At 49.7% G+C, this 22,555-nt stretch overlaps 1 long non-coding RNA gene across 1 annotated transcript in view; it reads right to left on the minus strand.

Annotated features, from left to right (window-relative positions):
* Positions 1-22,555, minus strand: part of LOC121202020 (uncharacterized) — a 49,707-nt gene that overhangs the window by 648 nt on the left and 26,504 nt on the right. The window contains exons 3-4 of the long non-coding RNA XR_008693880.1: positions 5,906-6,078; positions 47-242 (exon numbers count right to left, since the gene is read on the minus strand). This is a non-coding gene — a long non-coding RNA (uncharacterized LOC121202020). The remainder of the gene's footprint in view (positions 1-46; positions 243-5,905; positions 6,079-22,555) is intronic.

A 22,555-nucleotide genomic window follows, 5' to 3' on the forward strand; every position in this document is an offset into this window, starting at 1 on the left:
TAACAGAAAGCAAAAGCCATAAAAAGTGATTACACGTGTGACAAACCTAATTTCCACATCGTCTCTGTCAACAGTCGTCTCCCTTTAGTTGGACTCCATGCGTCTCTCTCCTCGTCTGTGGTGAGTGGCTCGTCTCGAGCCCCCGTTTGTCTTCAGATCAGACTTCGCTGAGTCTTTGTTCCGCTCGCGTCGCTCGCCCTCGCCGCTGACTCGGTAATCAAAACTCTTCTGGTCGTTCCTGGCTTTTAGGGAGAGAACAGAAAAAAAAAGCAGAAAAGTTGCACAGTAACACTAGAGTCGGTAATGAGGATATTGTTTTTTGTTCTCGGCGGTGCCCTTTTCTTCAAAGCAAAGCAGCCAAGGTCATCTCGTCTGAATATCTGTGTCCTGCTAATGAGCGGACGTCAAAACCAGGATTCCGAACAACCGAGCATGTTGTTGTGGGACGGTAACAAAATCCAGCAAACGCCTCTCATCGTCTGGGTTGTAGAAATGGTATAAAGCCTTAAATCCAGTATTTACATACAAACATTCTGCTTTCGCTACAACAGCAGCAGAAGGAAGAAAACAAAGCAGTTTAACGCGACTGTTGTGGTTTTAAACTGCATTCATCTTCATCTTCATCATCTTCATCTTGGTTAGATTGGCTGTGCAACATGTTGAACGCTGCATGTTATTTGCACCATCGTGCCGTCGCTACAGCAAACAGCCCTATAATAACAACCCCGACACGTCGTTAGCATCTCCTCCAATTGTCCCCCCCCTTTTTTTGTAAAAGCACCCATTACTCAAAAATCACTGAGTCACATCAAAGCTGGTGCGTCTTTGGTACCCGGCGTGCCGTTGACTGTCAAAACAAAAAGGCTAATGAGGCTTGCGGGAGCAGAGGTTACTTTATTTATTTATATTTTCCCACCTTGGTAACATTTGATTTCCCACGTTTGTTGGTAAACTCCACAGCGGATAAGCCATTAATATGCAGGTAGAAGCATTAGAAGCCATGAATGTGTAGATGTGTAGTAGTAGATTTATTCGTCAATTTTCAATTTCGTCAAACGTCAATTTATTAAAAAAAAGCTCACCTCCATATTTATTTAGGTTCCTTTTAAGCTTCTCGAGCTGCTGGAGCTCTGCACAGTCAAACAGGCTTTTAAGTGGTGGGAATAAGGCTTATTTTTATATACAGTACATGCAGCTGATGCATTTGACAATATTTTTCTCCCGCTCAACTAGTCTGTATCTGCTCCTTCTCATTCCTTTACCTGCTGTTTCCTGCAAAAGGGAAGCGAGAGAATGTGAGAAACGTTGCAGAAATGCGATTATGTTCACTTAATAGCGTGAGTAACTAGACATACGTTTAGGTTTACGGACGTAAAACAAAAACATACAGTAAGTGTGGATTATGTACATAAAAACCTCCCATGATGCCCTAAAATATGAAAATCTGAAAGGTCAAAGGTCAGATACTGAACTTTGCCCACAGGTCGGCGTTAACGTCCATAAAGAACGATTCCACACGTTGTCATAATGTATGAATTATGCAAAGCGTGTGTGCTTCACCCTCAGACAACCTTGACAGGCGCTGTGCGTCCGCAGCTTATCGCTCCGGCTGCGTCAGAAGATCAAGCCTCGTGTCACAGGCATTTACATGTGTGCGCGTTCGCGTTCGTTGGACCTGTTGGATCGACCCACGCGTGTCGGATCAGATCGGACGGACCAAATCTCCCGAAATCGGATCAGGGCCGCTGATCCCGCGCTGTTCAGACCCGTTCCGCTGCCATTTGCTACTCCATCATCCGCTCAACGTGCTCCTGCTATTAATTCCCCCCGCTCAGCGTTCTGCTTCGCCGCCAACCACCCCCAGTCCCTCGTCTGAGCCCGGACCCATTAATCACAAAAGTTTAGAGTAGCTTGTGAAACGTCTGTGTAGCCAGTGTGGTGTATCAACTGCCTCTACACGCGCCGCACCCCCCCCCCCCCCCCCCTCTGTGGGCTGAGAGGCGGATGCATCGGCGTCTCACCTTTGATGGCGGCGCGGCAGCCGGAGTGGGCGTGGCCCCGGGGGTTAAAGGGGGGGCGCACAAAAAGGTCCCACTCTCCTCCGGGGGTCGCCGCAAATGTTGCTGTACGTGCTGATGCAAAAAAAAAGAAAACTCCTCGAACCAATTACCATCGCTGTCTGAGATACAGTCTCAAGGGAGTGGAGAGGGAGCAGGAGGGGCTGTGGCTTCCTATTTTTAGTTCCTTAATGTGTCCCCTCAGACAGGTTTTTTTCTGGAGAGCCTCAGATGGTACAGATAGAAGAACCCCTTCCTTTTTTCTGTGTTCCTCTGCGTTTCGACCACACCCTCCTGGAAATCTCACTTGTCCAAAGTCTGCAGCAACTGTCCAACCCTGCGTCCACCCATCTACCACCCTCTACATTTAATATCGTCTGTTCATTCCAATCCTCCTTATCTAAACACACTCCTTAAATGAGATCAGCCGGATAATGACTGTGAATGTGTATAAACAGCTGATTTATATTATGCAAATAGAAGGTTATGAAATGAAACTTCATCACATCCCCGTAGACGGGAAGGGAAAAACCTACAGCTGTATTAAACGCTAAAGAGGTTTTGTTATTTAACACGACCTCCATCCTTTTCCACCTCCACAGGCATTTTGAACGTTACATGATCAAAAGCATTAGCATTCGCGGGCTACAAATAGCAACGCGGCCCCTCCTGAGTGCCTCCATCTCCAGATCCGAACCCCCGCGTGGTGTCGGGATCTTCCTCCCCTGCGACGCCGCACAATGGCGCGCATTGTGCTGGCTCCTCCGTCGGCGGCAGCGGACGCTAACACCTCCCCGCCTCGTGCCCACGAAGCTGTCAGCAGCCGCCGCCGCGCAGGGAGTAGCGGGTGGAAATGATTCATTTCATGTTGTGGATGTCGCATTCCTCTGTAAATCAGCCAGAACAAGTAAACAAATTTATGTTCCTTACACAACAGAGGAGGAAGTGTGGGGAGAGGATGAATGAAGGGTTTTATTCTATCATCTTTGTCCTTCAGTAGAGGAGCAGGTCTGATTTATGGTTCTGCTACAGGCCATGTGCCTCTGTTTGTAGCGGCGCAGACTGTGTCGCACCACTTTACTGATGCAAAGGGCCGCAGAGAGCCCACTAGTCCTCCTCATCAGAATCACATTGCCAGCAGATGACCCGCCGCTGACTTTCAACCCCAGAGAAACGCCACGCGCGCCTATATTTCCCTTTAATGCTCTCGCCGCCCCGCGCTGATATTCACTGCCCCCTGCTGGCTCTGCGCCGAACTGCACCCTCCTTGTGCCTGCAACGCAGTGCATCGACGTGCTCCGTCATTTCATAATTAAAGCTGTTGTGCCTCTGAAAACATAATCATCTACTAATAATAATGAATCCAGGAGCCAACGCGGCTGCAGCGCTGATATGTAGGACATATGGAAGCAAACACAAACTTTTTCACAATTATAATCACAACGCTAGAAGTCGTTAGGGTACATGAAACAGGACAAGGAAGCCGTGTGATGTTTTCTAGTGCGCATGTGTGTTCATGTGTTAGGAAGGAAGGAGAGGAGAGGAGAGCGAGGTCGTAATTAGCAGTTACAGTAATTAGACTAAAGGTCGATGTTAACAAGACGGAGTATCTAATGTCCCACTCGATAGGAATCTGCACACAGACCGCAGGCTGAGAAAGCACACACACACACACACACACACACACACACACACACACACACACACACACACACGGGGTGAGCTGACATTTCCATTGTAGTGGTCGGATGAACTTGCTCTTGAGCTTTTGCGCCCAGCACTTAGACCTCCATCTTTCCCTCCGCCGCCGCATCTCATTAATGCTGATAACCAATTAACAGGCGGCAGAATTAGCGACCTTTCCCGTTTCCAGCGCTGTGCCGCTAACGACCGGGCACAGCGCAGCAAGTCAAGGCTGCAGCACTTATGAGGAGGATGATGAATATAGTGGTGGTGCTGTTTACTGTCTTAAAGGGCACTGCCACCTACTGTACCAGGGGCTCTCATGGAGATTATATCTAGAGGTGAAGCGCTCACCCATGAGCACGTAGTGCCAGCCAGCCTCATATTTCACGACTCTCATTGTTTATGTAGATGGTGTCACCCTTAATGCACCAACCCCAGCGTCCTTTGTTCTAGAAGGAGCTTTGGAAACATAATGAACAGAATGGGTTTCTGATGCCGCCGCACGTGTTTACAGGAGTCTTCTCAAAAGGCACGGCTTCAACGACTGGGTGACACGGGCGACACGCGACCTTTTGGCGCGGCTTTGTAGCGAGTATTAAAACCGCCACGCAGCCGCCGTGTGATGTGACACCTCTCCCACGCGAGCAGGGAAAACGGGGAAAGGAGCCTTTGAGGGAAGGAGAAGCGCGACAAAAGTCTGGAGCCTCGATACATCACTTCCTCAGTGAACGCTTGATTGGGTTAGACGCTGGTTTGTGTCGAAATGTCATTAGGAGCTAAGTCAGTGTCTTAGTGCGTTAATGACTTGAAATGAGAACTAGATGCTGTGGTCTTTATTAATATATATGAGTTTGGCTTCTCTTCTCTCCACAGACACATATTTATTTTATTTTGGACACTCATTAGTATTTTACATCACCACTGCAGGCGCGTCTCCATCGCACTTGCTTGTCGCGCATGTTCAGAACAGTTCTGGCCGGAAAACGGTTCGCTCCGCAACAGCGTTAGCTCATCTCGGGCCGGCGCAAACCTGCAATTGACAAACAAGGCCAACAACGCGACGGTGAGTGTCTGGGCAGCGCGATCAATCGTAATGAAGTTTTCTGTGAAGAGCAACAGGATGTCTGAGCGAGGCCATAATGACGTCTGGATGATAAAGGATGGAACCCAGGGAGCTGCTATGACCTTTAGTCTCATCACCTACGGGGCAGGGATATTACTCAGCGGGGCTCACGGAGGAGATTGATCCCGGTCCACAGCCCGCTGCAATCGATACCAGCCCTAATATAGTCCATACTAAACATTGGCTTTTTAATGAGATACTGGTGGCAGTTTTTTTAAGCGTAATTTTCTAGTTAAAGTGCCTGTCATGTTTCATTTCATTCCCATTTCAACCTTGGCCACCTCTAACCCCCCACGGGGCAGGAGGAAATATTGAATTTAACATTTCAGTCCATTCGCTGGCAGCCCGGAGGGTGTGAGCTAATTATCATTCCTCTATGCAACAATGCCGAATGCCAAATTCCCTCAAGAGCGTGGTGTGAGTGGGAGCAAGCCTTGCTGTAGAGGAAGCGGCGGCGCGATGGGAATGCAGGCAAACGGGAGGGACCTTCCGCTCCGTGCATTCCACTGGTTTAGGATTTGCCTCGTGCTGCACCTTGTCTCCGCATCGAACGGGTTTCTGTGGCTCAGGGTAGTCCGGCACGGTGGGAATCGCCCGACAACAGCGCCCCCGTGTGGCCGAGAGCTGCGCCTTCCTCTTTTCGACTCCCGACGCGTCCTCCGTGGGAAGGCGTGTTCCCTTTTTTCAGCTGAGAACGAAGCAGTGTGTCCTGTCGCTCTTTGAAGCCCGATCACTCCCACAAAATGTCAACATTTTTCCAGACCGCGGAAGATTATTCAATCCAAAATGTCACATTTGCATTCTTTTAGCGAGCCAGTTCCCTCTCAGCTCTGAGATTCAGCCTTTAGGCTAGACATATAGAGAGATAAGGCCTCGTCACAGCAGCTCTGTTATCTGTAGACTATCAGACTCACCAATGAAGCTATTGAGCAAAGTCAAGCAATTTAGGATCACTACAAATTAATCTCCACGTTCATCAATAATTCACAATTAGCTGCATTCATTGAGATATTAAAACACAGACATAATGCACACCCACCTCTCTCAGGGGCCACAGTAATATTCCTTAAGGTCTGTCTGCTCCTTCAGTTCCTGAATAAACCTGGGACGGCGTCGTGGAGGAGGCCGGGGGCTTCGGCGCTTACCTCATTCTTCCTGGTAGCTCCTGCCCTCCTGGCACGACCTGGATAAGGTCCGATCGCGCTGCCCTGCCTTGGGAAAGAGGAAGTCATTAACAGTCCCGTGAGAAGGACGCATTCAAATAGGAAACCATACAGAATAAACACAGCGTGAGCGCACCGCGGCGTTCCCATGACCCAAAATGACTGGACGCGCACGAGTGTGTGTTTGGGCGTGTGTTCAGTGTCAGCCAGATGACTAGGAGTGCCGCGCTTTGACCCAGCCAACTCCCTCTAAGTTTAGACCTTTAGGCCTCGCGTAGAATCACTGAAAAACCCCTGCACAGCGTCAGATTTTAGGAAACTCCATGAAGGCGATCCCACTCATTTTTGGTAACTGCATGAGAAGATGCTGAAATATGAACAGATGATATAATACCTGATTATGATTCGGATTTGCTTCCCAGTCACTGGGATCACATCTGGATGCATCCAGTATGACTGAACTCCAGATGTGAGGTCACGCTCTTCCTCTAAATTGACCACTAAGAGGCAGTAGAGTTCCAGTGTTAAAGTGCAGTCCGCCCATAAGCGCAGCCTTCATGTCCTCAACACATGCAGCATTTCTGGATATACTGTTAACAAAGCCGTATTTAATGAGGCCCTAAACGTGACCTAAATAGAACGCCTCATTCCAGAGGCTGCGGATCTATCACGGCACAGACCTATATTCCAGCGCGGCCTAAAACGAACAGGTCTATCAAAAGAAAAACACGCGCTTGGACCAAATCTCACACTGGCGCTTTGATTTACAGCCGGGCCTCGAAACAATAACAGGTTGCTATTCATTATTTCACGAAGATTTACTGTGCGAACAAATTTAGCCTTAAGAGCTCGAGCGCAGCCATTTGTGCTCTCGAATGGGCAATCGGAGAGAGGGAGAGAGAGAGAGAGAGGCACTAAAAAACATGCCATATTATGCTTTCAAACGTAAATGTCATCACAGGTCGGGGGCCGTTCCATTTCAAGGACTAAGGTCTGAGGAGAGCGAGGAAGGACAGAACGGGGCAAATAGAGAAATACTTGGACCGTGGATGAGTAAACAAAAAAAATGTTGATGCCGATCCCGTGATGTGTTTTGGATGATTAATGAAGTGTGTAAGAGCAATGCTCCTCTACAAATGCTGTTTTGAATCGGAGCCAGTCGGCCGAATAAAGCGGAGACGCGGGCAGGTTGATAGAAGGTTTACGGGCTCAGCGGTGGATGTAATAGCGGGGTTATCTGCACAGGCCTGATGCGTGTGTGTGTGCGTGTGTGTGTGTGTGTGTGTGTGTGTGTGTGTGTGTGTTACATGTGCGCGTGTGTGGACATAAGAGGGGTGGGGGTTGTGACTGTAAGCGTGCTGCAGATCAGAAAGGGGGAGTAATGACAAGAAAGAGGGAGCGGGGGTTCCCAAGGCAACCTGCTGCTCCTTGGCCCCTGCAAGCGGGCGTGGGGGGCCCCGTCTCATGGCGCCTCGTGCCCGAGCACCTGCACACTGTTTGCACAGGCAGCAGTGATTATTTTGACGACCTCTTGTGCTGCTAGAAGCCAACATCAGAGGCCTCGTCCACCGGGCCTGACATCTTCCCTTTGGATGTCATCCATTTATTCAGCTGGAGGCGCGCTGAGGCGGCGCCGCCATCGGCAACGATCACACAGGGACGGATGCTGGAACATGGAGGTAGCCTCGAGCGATGGCTCCCCACTGACGCGCTGCGCGCTCATCAGAGCAGCCGATCCCGGTCGATGGTCGGCAGCATTCGAGCTCCCACTCCTGGAGATCGGGTCACCGTGGCCCTGATGCGTCGTCGCTCCTGAACACAAGTCTGGACTGTGACGGTTAACGCTTCAAATGGAGCGCAGATCCTTTTGATGGGCCGGCACTGGTGCAGTAGTGAGTGGGGCAAAACGGGCGTCTGGGAGTCTCTGGGAGATCCACTGTGCGTGAGTGTGTCTGGACTATCATATAAAGGCCCATAAATAACAGTCACACCACGGGAAAGATGGCTGCACTGGGGTTTGGAGGAAGCGCAATAGAAAAGTAGATTTTGGGAGGATTAGCGGCTGAGTCCAATAGTCTGTCCCATCTGTTATTGCCATAAAGCGACTTTGTGCAGCACAGTTCTTCAACGGTTGAAGAAAGAAGCAGCTAGAGCAGTTTAGTCATTGAGTGGATGCTGTATTTGTCTTCCTGTACTACATCATATTACTTTGTAATATAACATAAGTGGTTTCGTTAAGGTGCACTGCCCGGTTCTTACCCCTCCTGAAGACCTTTCTGAAGCTCCATTTCCTGGTTCTCAGGCTGGTGAGGAAGGAACTGCAGTCTGGTCACACGGTGCTTATACCGACACCCACCCTCCTTTCCTTCAGTCTTCACACTTGTCTCTCTCTCTCTCTCTCTCTCTCTCTCTCTCTCTCTCTCTCTCTCTCTCTCTCTCTCTCTCTCTCTCCGTCTTTATTCCCTGTGTCGCTGACTTTTTTTCCACGCGGCTCTCACCTTTGCCTCTTTCTTGCCTCCCACGCAGGCCCACACAGATTCACACCCGCTACCTTTTTGCAGGAGATGACACACGCGCGCGCGCACACACACACACACACAAAGGCACGCACAAACAAACACGCAATGTTTTCTCGCTGGAGGCAGGATGTTCCCCAGATTGAAGGGTATTTTCACATCTCGCTGACATGGTTTGAGGAGTAAAAACACCGCTTCTATATTTACAAGCTGTGTTTATCTCCTGGTGTGGAAGTAGGATGTGGAAGTCGTATTTAAAAAGACAGCGGTGGAGCGAGTGGTAATGAGAGGGAATGGAGAGGGGGAGACAACTGGATAGCCGGCGCTGCTGCTGCTGCTGCTGCTGCTGCAATGAAAGTGATCCGCCGCGCACTCGGCTCTGAAAAATGGCCACTCAACACCCCAAAACTTTGCCTATAAATCATTCATTCCCGGCCTCCAGAGCACCATATGGGAACCTGCTGATGCAGTTCCCGAACAAGTGCCGACAAAGTAGTGCGCCGTGTTATGTGTCCCCACAGACGTGTTATGGCATCATTGTCTGGCTGCGAGCGCCGCGCTCTCTGCTCGCGGCCCCCGCGGCGCGTCCCATTAGTGGTCTCTAGCAGGTCACAGCTCCTCGTTCCCGGCACGAGCCGGAGCGCTGCATTATTAAGCGGCTCCCCTTGTTTGGCCCGTGTGATCAACCTTCAAAGCAACTCGCATGATTTGGGCACACGCGCACGCACGCACGCGCCGGGGCGTCCACGCTGCACGTACATCATTTACTCTCTACTATAATACCCTCAGGCTTAAAGCCCAATGGGGGGAAAAAATGGTGCTCTGGTTACGGGCAACAATGGTGGCATTTAATATGGGTCATGGTTACTAGGCAACCACAAGCCAAGTGGACTGGTGTTGGATTACTGATTGTTTCATAATTAATTACGGATTATGAATAATTGATTGAGAAGTGATGGGTAATTTACAGTCGTGTGTAAATGGGAGCCACTCCACTGCTTTACCCTCCAAGTGTGTGTGTGTGTGTGTGTGTGTGTGTGTGTGTGTGTGTGTGTGTGTGTGTGTGTGTGTGTGTGTGTGTGTGTGTGTGTTTGCCCACATGCAAATTTTATGCATTTATGCACACAGCTATCAGCTCTAGTGGTGTGAACAGTGGATTATATCTAGCTGAGAAAATGCAATTTTCCAGGTTTTTATCTTTCAGTCTAATTATAAGCTTTCGCCGTGTTTATGCAGAAATGTGTTGACTTTTAGTTTTTTCATTCATTTCTCCTGATTTGCAGTTGGAGCAAACACACTGAGCTGATACTGTCACCTGCAGCTGCTGCGTTCCAGTCAACAGTCACACAAGCGCGTCCTGCTCCTGCGTATGTTGGCTGCTCACAGGGGTTTGGACAAGTGCATGTGCATCAACAGATGGAGAAAGTTAGAGAAGCAAAAGAAGAGATGAGGACGTAGGTGAGAGGTAGATAAGCGTCGCGTGGGAGTTTGAGTGGGCCGAGGAGAGAGGGAAAGAGAGGCAGCGATGGAGCTGAAAGCAGATCTGGACAAAGGCAGGAGAGAAAACTGTCCTTTATTCCACATTCCAGGCTGAATGTAAAAGCAACACTTGCTTTAATAAACATTCACAAACCCATTTGTTCACGTCTATGAGCAGTGACTGAGGAAGTTAAACTTCACCAACCTCACCTAAATACACATTTATCTCTCATGCATCATTGAAAGCCTGACAATTTAGGTACTTTGTATCACGGTATCAGGGACTGGTTTGGAGTGAGATGTTGTTCTGCAGGTGACCAGTAGGGGTCAATGACCAACACAAAGTCACCTTGGGATGGATGGATGGATGGATGGATGGATGGATGGATGGATGGATGGATGGATGGATGGATGGATGGATGGATGGATAGAGATAGATAGATAGATCGCTCGCTCGCTAGATCGCTCGCTCGCTCGCTAGCTCGCTCGCTCGCTCGCTCGCTCCTCGCTCGCTCGCTCGCTCGCTCGCTCGCTCGCTCGCTCGCTCGCTCGCTCGCTCGCTCGCTCGCTCGCTCGCTCGATCGATAGATATCGCTATAGATCGTGTATCTCTGCACAGTGCAGAGAGACATTAAGGAGAACAAGATGCTCTGATGTGTGGTTGTTTCCTTTTCAAGTTGCTCGTTCTCTAGCAGTACAATCTGTTACTATGGAAACAAAGAGATATGTCTGACATTGGCATTATGGTTAAGGAGAATGGCAAGAGGCAAAAAGCTAATTATCATGTAGTGAAGTCACAGTTCTACATTTTCTACATAAACTAGTAAATATAGGATTTGGGCTGAAGTCTATACAAATGTTTAGGAAAGAAGAGCTTTTGCTGATTATGTCGGCGCTTTGTTTTCACTGGAGGAACACGCTGGCGTACAAAATGGCGGGACAAGAGGGAGGGGCGGCTCTGGAGAAACCGATGGAAAGAAATGGACACCTGTTTGTGTGGTACGAGCGGGACGCGCATAAAAGGAGCGAGGGGAAAAAAGAGCCGCCGCGTCTCAATAGGAAGGAGAGGAGGGAGGTGAAAGGAAAGGTGGATTACGTCGGTATCGTTTTCCTCCTTCGACCCCCACCGCCACTCCTTCGCCGCCTCCGTCTCCAGGCCTCGCGCAAACACGCGCCGCCAACAATGCGCCGCCAACAATGCGCCGCGTCCCGGTTTCCCTGTGAGCATCACGCCACCCTTTATGATCCATAAGAAGGCGGGGCAGCAGAAGAAGAGGGCGCGGAGGCTGAGGCACGCAGGCCCCGATCCAGTTTCATCATTAAGGTGTTCGTGTGTAAAGGTGATGGTCCACGGCACGAGGCCGAAACGCGAACTGACAAAAGATGGAGGAGACCGATGATGGATTGAGCCCAGAGACTCACTTAAAAGGTTGCTCAAGCTTCTTGAGGTGGATTGGGGAATAAAAAATGCCGGGAACCAACCGACGGCGTCATAAAATCTGATGCGGTTGAACTGCTGGAGGCCGAAACCTCCAATTTTACAATTCCACTGGTTGATTCTCTCAGTCCGGTCCGATGTGAAGACCCTGTCAGCGAAACAAAAGCTCGTCAGCAGTCAGTGTTGCAACATGCTGTAACGCACTCTGCATGATGTGACAACACTACGGTTAAGGGTCATTTAGGTCCAGGCACAAAACGACTTGGTTCAGCCGAGGGGGAAAATAAGGGGTCGGTTTAGAAACGAGGCGGTGGACGGTTCCGAGAACGTACAGCAGCAAAACGCCCAACAGCAGATTTAGTCCCATGATGCACCTCAACCTGCCCCGTCACCTTAGCTCCCATCCATTGTTTGTCCGGACTGGAAACAAAGAGCTGCTAATCCATGACACAACTAGGACAGAGTGTGTGGAGCCGCAGGAAACTCATTGGACTGTGAAATCATGAATATCTCTTATTGTACATTGACCAGAGTCTTTTTTACATTTCCAGTACAGTCAGAACCTTTTTTTGAATCTCACACACAGCAGGATTATTCAGAAGAACTGAGAACGTGACTACAACAGGTTTTATGGCAAAGTCAGGAAGGATGTACCTGAATAAACAGGCGCTGAGCGTATGTGTGCACTTGTGTCCACTGCTTTGTGGATCTCCTCAGCAGATACATCAACATAAATGCTAGCGTGACGTGTCTGTGCATGAGTTCTAGACATTTTCTTTGGCCGCGGGCGTCGGTGTGAGCGTGGGTTGTGATTTACAGAGGGAACATGGAGCCTCGCGAAGGGGCAGGACCCCGGGGACTCATCGGGCTGAACCGGCCGCTGCCAGGACGTGCCCTGGGAAGAGACCCGATGTCACTGGGATAAAAACAACACGCACGCCCTGTCAAACAGCAGGAGTGGGGCGATAAAAAGGGATGGAAAACAGAGTAATGACTGGCAGAGTTAAACGGGTAGAGACAGGGGGTGAGGAGGTTCCTGAGCCAGACCAGCCCGGACGGGTCCGGTAAGTACCAGCACCGCAGCAGACACCCGGAGCGTAAACAAAGCAGCCGGCGGCGACAGCGCGACCGCCGGAGGCGAGTCCGTTCACCGCCGTCGGCCCCACGCGTCTCTCTTCACCGCTGACGAGCCCCAGTTGTGCGACGAGTCGACATCTGCGGAACATCCGAGCTTTTACGGCGGCCCGGACACGATTTATGGGCGCCGCATTCACGCGGACGGGTCATATCGCCAGAAAGTGGACGAGGACGGATGGGCTGCATGTCAGAGGAGTGTGGACAGCTGCTTCCAGTTAAGCTTTCAGGCCCGTGTTGGTTTTGTTTTTGTGCATCTGCTCTGCGTGAGCCTTTGCCCCCTACTCCACCCCAATTACAGGGACTTCCTAATGGATGTCCTCTTGTCTCTGATCTCCTACTGCCCCTCTGGGATGTGTGTGTGTGTGTGTGTGTGTGTGTGTGTGTGTGTGTGTGTGTGTGTGTGTGTGTGTGTGTGTGTGTGTGTGTGTGTGTGCATTATAATTGCAGGGGGTGAACTTGACATAAGCATCCCAGTACTGGCTGCACTTTTGATGTCAAGCAGGTCAAATATAGAAAATTGAAATATGGTTCTGGGCTTCACATGGAGAATGAAGTCATTGCATATGTTTGATTATTAGAGGCATTTATGACATTTTCTCTCACAGGCCAAAGATGTTGTCATGATTCTTCTGCTGTTTCCTGATTTGCTGTTTTAAAACATGTGGCTTTCAGTATTTTAACGTGGATGAATCTTAAATCTTTTCATGCAAAACCAAATGTTAAATGTGAATTCTAGAGGACGGGCATTTGCCTTCATGCCATGAGCTGCTTGGAAAAACCAGTGAAACAACAATCTGCGTATGCGGTGAGTTTCAGGAAAAGTGATCAAAGCGTCGAACGCTGGAGAGAGATTTACTGCTCTGTCGCTGGGCGGGAGGCAGAGTCCACCAGGTCAACGGAGGCATCCTGTCTCACTCATTTATAATACACAGGCACAGTCTCCAGACTTTAGCTCCATTCTGTGGGTGGTAATGAAATAATAATAATAAAAAAGCAAGTGTTAGGGGCTGTAACTGTTTAACGGACGACTATCAGGCCAAACTGATACTGCGGCTAATAAAGCCCATGATGAGAGGCAGAGACGAGCCGGAGTGGCTCTTTTATGGCTGGAGTGAGCAGTTAAAGCACACCTGTGTGTTTTTCCAGGCAGCAATTAAACCGGCAGCAATCACTGCAGCAGGTTCGCTCTCGATATCGCGTGTTATTGCCTCGGCGCGCGTGGCAGGTGTTTGGTTTGCCTCACGGCCCACGATTTGAATAAACTAATGACAGCGTTGAGTGCTGCGGAGCAACATGACCTGTCGTATATATATTAACGTTACAGCGTCTCATTCTAAAGGCTGTAAAATCTTTATATAAGCATTACCTCCGGTGCTGTCCTGGCAACGCTCGGAGATCTTGGCTGCATCCAGACGAGCAGCAGCTCCTCCAGCGAGGGGCCGCGGGGCGTCCGGGCCCCGGGGCCCCCGCAGCCCGGGGCCGCCAGCTGCTATCTCTCCTCCACAGTGAGTCTGCTGACTGTGAATATTCATTAGGGCGGCCGCGGAGTCCTGGTGTTGCTGCCTCAGCGGTTTACGCTGAGGGGCCTTCCTTTTCCATGACTCGTGAGATACAGATTCACCCAGTGAAATCGCCCCACATTGTCGCTATGCCGCCCTCAGCGCAGACTATCGGGGGACTATGGTGGGAGGTGTCTGTCTGGGCAAAAGCCAGAATAAGTAGCCCTGGGCCTTTTGGCCTGCCTTTAGCACCGTGCTCTACTGAACCAAGTAATTCCCTGCCAGTCGGAGGCTTATCAAAGGACCCGGCTCCCTGGGAAGACGTCTTCACAGCTACAACGTAGCTACTTCCTCCAAGGACTACTGGCTTCATGGCTTACTCATCCTGAGAGGCCCGATTCCCGGACGTCTTTGGGACCTTTGAGTAACCAGGAAAATACTCTGTTCTGGGGGAGAGGCGTAAGACCAGATGGTCCAATGACTATTGCTTTCCTCTCAAGTTAGCTTGGATGACATCAAGGCAGCTGCTGGAGAACTGCAGGGAATTAAAGGGATGGTGGAAGTTGTATTTGGATTCACACCACGAGGCACACAAATTGTTTTAGACAGGCTTTGGAAAACACGTGTATAAAACAAATAGAGCCTTGCAGGTACTGTAAGTGTTCCAGTATTTAATCCCCTGGTGTGTGCACTAATTCCTCTACATGCAGATTTACGGACGGCTCCTCAGGAGTTCTACACCACCTTTGGATAATTCATTGAGTCTGGTCAGGGGAACACGCCACAGAGAGCGAGCGTGGTATCTCCTTTCCCTTTCAGTGGTCTCTTTATCTGCTCCCAGGCGCGGGGCAGCGGCGAGGGGGGGGGGGCGAGCGGATCCTCCAGGTGATCCAGTTTTCAGCCAGAGCACCTTTAATAATTAAACACGCGGTGGGCGAGTCGACTCGGGTTTCGCGCTTGATTCAGATTACCACGTGTATACAAACAGATGGAGATATGCGTAGGTAAGCACACACTCTCTCCCCTTGCGGTTAGGCACACACACACACACACACACACACACACACACACACACACACAGATGAGAACCATCTGACCAGCATGTGCAGCCTCTGCAGCTGTGTGTGAGGCATCTCGATCCCCCTGCTCTGCTTCAAAACATCTCAATCCCCCTTTACTGCTCCACTGCCCTGTGTTGTTGCTAGTTCACCAGTGAAGGAAATGCATTGTTCTCCCACAGCTGATTCACTTTCGTTTTTACGGTGTTGAGCACTTTCACATGAAGACTTTCATTTTTTCGTGGCTTCAAAAGCTTTAGTGAAACCTTTCGCGTGCATTGTAGTAGATTCAGTGTGAAAACACAAGACGAATGTGACCTGCTGATCAATTGCTTAACCTTTTACAGTGTAGTACAGTGTATGAGAAATCATTCTGCTGTAACAAACAGCCCCACAGGGAGTCAACGTGAAAGCAAAACTTCCAAGCTGCCTTCCAGAAATCTCCATTTCATAAATCTCATTAATATCTCTAATAACAATAACAACAAAACATCCAACCTTGGAGTCCGGCCTTCATCAACATTACGTCATATGAGTTACTTGACGTGTTAAGATAAGGTTCATTGTACAACTTAATTTCCCATGAGCCCTAGGTGTGCATGGGCTAAACATCTCAGCTCCTCAGCAGAATAACCTGGTCCATGAAAACAACTACACATTTCATCTCGGCCCACATGACAAGACACAGGCTCCAAGGCCTTCATACATACTGTATCCACAGTCTTCCCACTGGGATCAATGGAATATAGAGAAGTGGGGGAAACCTGCTGAAAGGCCCGTAGCCCCGCCCCCTTCTCGCCCAGCTGAACTCACCCCCGTGATGTCACCCAGCTGGCCGGCCTCCGCCGCTGGGACACCTGATCACGCTTGGCATGGCCTCGGCGTTGCTCATGGATGTCGGTACAAGCGTAGAGTGACAGCTTGTTCCTTTCACGCGGCATCCGTCCGACGCCGTGTCTCCACACGCTCACGCTACGCACACGCATTCCGATGCCGGCGAGGCGCTGGATCAGGTGCGCTGCTCGGGACGCGCCGCCGGTTGCAGAAGGCGGTGGATGCAGACGGGGATGCCGCCGCGGGCTTGTGATCGCGATTGCTCAGGTATCAAGTGCAACGCGGCACGGTCAAGTTCCAAAGGCAGCGGCAGCCAAACAGGCTGTAACTAGAACCACGTGTTCTGGGTTGTTGATAACAAGAGCTCACTTCACCGCTGTGGATTTATTTCAGGTGACAAATCAAAGTTATTGGTACTGATGCTGGAGGCTATGTTGGATCAAGCAGCCAGCTTATAGTTGAGAGTTGGACACATGTATGATATTAACCGTGGTAGAAGAAGAGAGAGACAACCTGGATGTGAACTGTGTGAATGTGAAGCACAGTCAGACTTCCAAAATAAATCCCATGTCTAATGTTCAGATAGTGATTTTAATGTGTTGTTCAAATTTTATAAGGCATCACGTCTTCACATCTAATTTCTATGCCCACTGCCTATTTTCCAGACCTGTAAAGACTGGATGCTGTCAGGATGACAGCGCGGAATGGTTTACACCCAGCGCGGGGAGCAACCGTCGGCAGTGCGCTGCAGCGGGTACGGGAGAGCCTCTGGGCTTCCACCACCTGCTCCATTTCTCACATTCTGTCACACCTTAGGGGACATATCTCATCCGGTCTACAACCCAATTACTCCACAACACATTTAACTGCCATCAAACGCAGCACAGCGGGGGTGCGAGGGAGCTGCAAAGAGCCGAGCTGTTGCCATGGCCACTGTCACTCAGCAGATTTCCAAGGATGGGAAGAGATATAGAGAGCTCGCTGATTGGTTGTTGAACTATTTTGACCAACAGAGAGAGGGCCTATACAAAAGACACTGTTGTTATGCAATTGAGCGATCACAATGCGAGCATTTGTGAACACTGACCGGTTTGACGCGTTCCATTGGAGGCGTCGCAGTAAAAGTGGTCGGGAGCAACTTGTAACATCTCTCCCTCGTGCATATCACAGGATTTTGGTTTTGCACGGTGCTTTACGTGGTCTGTGAAAGCATGAGGCGACAGTGTTTATGTTACGAGAGGAAAATGTGAGTGGGATTGGGTTTCTGTTTTGTGATGGCGTGTGGCTGCAGGTAAAAGGTACAGGATGAAAACACGGTGCATGGAAAAGCCTGATGTGATGCTGTAATACTAGTGTGTAGAAATAATGATAAGGTCACATTATGGTGTCAACAGGAACAGGACCTCACTAACACTCATTTCCCCAACGCCTGTTTTCCTGTGACTCAACGTCTCTAGCAAGACGCTAATTCGCCCCTTTGATAACCCATACGAACCCGCTATATTCCTACAACCACCTGTGTTTGTTGCTTCTGAAAGGCGAAGAAAACAGCCCAGTGTGTCAGTGATGAATGTCACGGGCCAACCTCTTTATCAGGGGACCTTCTGGGCATCAAAGCGAGGGAAACTCGGGGCTGCTCAATCATCGCCGAGCGCTGCGGGCCAGCGCCACAAACACGGCGCTGAGGCCAAATACCAGGCAAAACTAATGCGGAACGGAACCCGCGCGGGTCTTTTAACCACCACGCTCAGAGATACTGTACAAGCACGGGGGGGGGTTAATGGGGAACAGAGGTCTGCAGTCTATGTGATGCTGGCCAGAGAGGCCAGACGGCTGATGACTGATCTGGAAGGAGGGAGGGGGAGAAAAGAAGGGGGGGGCGTCATTAAGGAGCTGCTCCGGCTCTAATCACAGACACTCCTTGTTTTATCTGCACTCAGCTCCATCTTGCCCTGAGAAAAACCAACGGGGTGTAATCCAAGCCCTGCTACGGCAGCGGGCTGAAGTTCCCTGATGAGCCTCGGCGAGGAAACATCTGCAAACCATCCGCGCGGAATGAGCCTCGAAATCGGGGCAGCCTGCCCGAAACGGGAGGATTAATTGGATTATTTTGACGAGCCGTTTATGCGCCGTCGTCATTAAGTCAATCATTATTTATACTGTGCGAGCGATGGCAGCATGGCTGTAAGCTATCATCTCATAAATTCAATCTGTAAATCCTGTTTGCCCGGAGTCTGGGCTGTACAAACTATAATGTCACCTTTGACAGGGAGTTAAAGTTTGGCTCATGGTGCAGAACCCGCCTGTAAAAGACCCACACGCTATGTTCAACGCGTCCAAGTCAGCGGGTCTCCGCCGAAGCCCAACCGGTCCGAACACCCCACACAGGATGTGCGAATTGGCTCATTCCAATAATTTGCTTTGACGTTCTCATTCCTGAACGGTGAGTGGATGCAAGGCAGATCTTAAGCTGATTGCACAGGCAGCGAGGAGGCATTAGTTAAGAAAACAGAGGCGACAGCCGAGAGCGGCGGAGGCCTGGCTTATCGGCGCCGCGAGCCGGGGCGCGCTTGATTCACTCTGAATTAGCCAGTCGTGTGTGCTGAAATAATCATCCCCTTGTTTATTTGTTCAGGCCTTGGCTCAAGCCTTTATCTGCATGTAGCCGTGCTAGCGCTCACACCTCCTGTCCTGCTCCGCCGCCCGCCTTTAGAACCTCCGTCTGGGCTGAACCAGGAAGCCCGGGCAGGGGGTCACTGGAATCCGTCTGACGAATTCTCCACTTGTTTTCTCTGCGCTTTGGCACTGAAGCAGCCGAACACGAGCGATCGGGGTAAACGGGAAAACCTGCCTGTCAGAGCAGTGTTTTAATAGCCTTCGAACAGAAGAGCCCCCCCACAGAAAGTCACACCTCGCGCTGAATGACTCGGCCTTGGAACGGCACACAAATAAGCCTGTGATTGAACTGTAGTTATGGCTCAGCACTTAAAGAGACAGTGTGCAGTGATACATTCACTGGGCCCGTGACAGGCAAACTGTCAAACATGACAATCCAAAGCCACATGTTCCGACATTAGAAATATACAGACGCGAATATAAAGTCCCTCAATCATGCGCTACGACAAATGTCTCCTGTTAGAAATCTCTGGATAGTCTTACATCTGCAAAGATACAATTCAATTATACTGTGCACAGCATGCCTCATTAATTTACAGATGTGCTGACTGATTCGCTTACAGGACTGTGTAAATATCCCAGAGGCTGAACAGAGTAAATTACATTGAACATTCCAGACATCAATGTTCTGCTTAATTAAAGTCATCATTGACTGGAATAAGAAAGATGTATATTGATAAATAAGTGAAAGTTGAAAGTGAAATGAAGGAAGTCGAGTTAGTGATTTATGTGAAGTGTAACATGTAATAAGGCACCAAATCAGTTTGAATGTTGAGCTCAGCTTTATGATTATTCTTAAGTTCCTCATCGAGGCCCATTGACTCACCTCTGGCCCCGTGAACTTGCCGTTTGCATGCATATCACTCTGGCACAGAACCGTCATTCTAATTTCCATTGTGGCCGAGTCTGTCATTACGAGTGCGGGAACAATGGCCTTTGCCACGGCAAACGGCTCCCCTGCGACTCCCGGCGGTTCCGCGACGCAGGAACGCAAGCGACGACACATCGGACCCGCTGTCGAAGCTGCAAATCAGAGTGACATTATTGGAACCAGTGAAAGGCTCGTTCCCACACAATGACTTGAGATCACATCAAGTGAGTAAGTCCTGTGGCCCGTTCAGCCCGTCGGTGCCCTCGCGCTGACCCATGTGTGTCTGGGCTATTGTGGGTCAGGAATGCTAAACGCTGCACAATAGACAATTTCAAAGAGGTTTCAGGAGGAATCATTAGAAGACATTTAATATTTTGGAGCGTGCATAGAAATAGCTGGCACAGCGACGCGGGCTATGTATGGCGAACGCTGGAAACAGGCGGAAGCCGCCTGCCTCAATCTAAACGTCTGCTTCCCCTCCAAACCTAACAAAATCTGCCCACCAGCTCTTTTAAAACATTACGCTGTTTGTTTAATCCGAGCAGGATGTTTTGGAGGCGCGGGCGCGCACGGAGGAGGCGTTCCGCCCGGCGGAGCCGCAGGGGCCGCTAGCTAGCGCGCTCACAGGTGGGCCGTTAGGGAAGGGCGCCGCCGGGCAAAGCCTAATTGCAACACTTCACTATAAAAGTGCCTTTTGTAATTAAAGTGTTTTTGCAAATAAGCGCTAGTCTATTTGCTCGACTGCTGAGAGCTGAAACAGGGGAAGCCATGCCGGTGTCGTCCTACTGGAGTTTAGGACTAGCCGTTCTGAACTGTCCAAATAAATACTGCCTATACTGAACAGAGTCAAAGGAAACCGGCCCTAAATAGATCCTCATACTTACTGTGCTCACATGAGACCGGTATCGTTTGTTCTGTTCGCCAGAAGTGCACAGTACGACCAAACATGTCAAACTGCCCCAAAAATAACATTCTTCCTGGTTCGCCATGATGAATGTGTTTCTAAAATCTATTAGCATTGTGCCTAAGCAGCGATGAGAGGTTTGACTGTGCCTCTCACTCAATGCTATTGAGTCGGTGTTTCGGAGGTTTTTTTTGGGGGGGGGGGGGGGGGTTCTGAAGCTAAACTCGCGCTCCTCTCGCCTGTCAACGCGCCTCAGCATAAACAGTATGAGAGTATAAACCAGCTTTTCCACGCAATTACCCTCGCTGGCCTTGGAGCAGTTGACACTGTCAGCAAATAAGTTAATGGAGCACTGTTTTGAGCAGAGAACAGGGGAAGGGACTCTCTTTATTTTGTTGTCATGCAGTAACATCAAGGTAAGCGCTGTGTGAGAAGACGGGTCATCCTTGTCAGGGTCCCACCTGGTGCCAGCTGACTCCAAACCAGACCCTCATTGTCACTGTTACTCAGGGCTCCAAACCAAATGGACTCAGAACCGCAACCACAGGCAAAGGATCGTGCTCCCGGTTCTTAATCTCCCTTTCTGAGAATCTCTGCATCTGTGAATGGGCAGATTAGATGAAGATGAAGATGAAGATGAAGATGAAGATGAAGATGAAGATGAAGATGAAGATGAAGATGAAGATGAATATGAAGAGGAGGGGCGGGGGTCTCAACAACTGATTGTCTTCCCTGCTTGTCTTAAACAACATGTGGCTCTGAAAATCAACAGTGAAACACTTCTCATTGTCCAAAGCTCCGCAGGATTGAAGGAAAGTTAAAAACTGCCTGAGTGTTAGAATTAATATTACTCTATTTAGCTTCTATTGTCTGTGAGGATATATTAGAGGAAAAGCATTTTTACTGTGATTCTTCCATTAATGTCAGTCCATTAAACTGGTTTTAAACACTTTTGGAAACACATCTGATAAAAGTCAACATGTGGCTGCTGTCCCTCATTACCGTATGTCTCCTATCTGGAGTGCACATGTTCGCAGCCATCCGTGAGTCAAACACTGATTAACAAATATTGAAACGAAATTGTTTCTGGGAACGGATCAAAGGTGAGAAAGCTTCAGTCCGTGGAAAAATCCCGAGCGCCAAATCGTTTGTTGTCATATTTACGATTCAGGCTGTCACTTGCGTACTCCGATAAGCTCTTTGGTCGAATGTTTCCAGTTAATGTCGCTTGCGTTGTATTAAATAGCATTTTTGTAGAGGCGGAAGAGTCCTCAGCTGCTTTCTACCAAGCCTGGAGTCTCTCATGCGAAGCTAAATGAGAACAGCGTGTATCTCTGTTTGATGATAGCGCTGCTGTCTTTGGCCGGTGAAACCCCCAGACTGTAATCTGACCACCTCGGCCCGAAAACCCAACATAAAAGCTTGGTCAAATATACACATTTGCAGTGACAAACAGAACTTCAAACACGAAACGGAACGGCGCAGATGCAGATCACAGGGTTCCTCGTCTGCTCGCGAGCGTTCACACATCCTGCAACCCGCCCGAAAGGAAATGACGCCACCGTATCGGCAAAAACAACAGCTCCGGAGAATAACTTTATTGAACTTCCAAAAATCTTGTGCACAAATGTGGACAACTTGAACGAGCGCCACGATAATATGATAATGCTCCTTTCCAGCAGGGCCCATTGTTCCACTCGTCTGGATGCGGTCACGGCCTGTTTGCATCAGCGCCTCGGCCTTATATTGGACGCAGGTGAAGATGTACGTAATGTCACCGACTCACCCCCCAACCCCCCCCAACGAAGGCGCCACAGCTGGCTCCGCTGGGCGGCTGCATCGACACAGTGTGTCACAAACGGTTAGATCCAAGCCTTTACAACGCTTCCTGTCAAGGAGCCAGCATCTGTTTTCTATTGGTCTGCCCTGAAGAACGCCCGACCGTGGGTAAGGAAAGTACCTGGGAGGAAAAAAGCATCAGTCGTAAAACACGGGGAATTAGAAAAAGCTCTCGTTGTTGCTCATTTGCTTTAGTCATGGGCGAAATGTTTTCAGACTAGTCTGACTTGTCATAAAACTATAAAACAGGGAATTCTGGTTCAACTTCCATGTTT

Source organism: Betta splendens, chromosome 24 (genome assembly GCF_900634795.4).
Source record: "Betta splendens chromosome 24, fBetSpl5.4, whole genome shotgun sequence".
Classification (NCBI taxonomy): domain Eukaryota; kingdom Metazoa; phylum Chordata; class Actinopteri; order Anabantiformes; family Osphronemidae; genus Betta; species Betta splendens.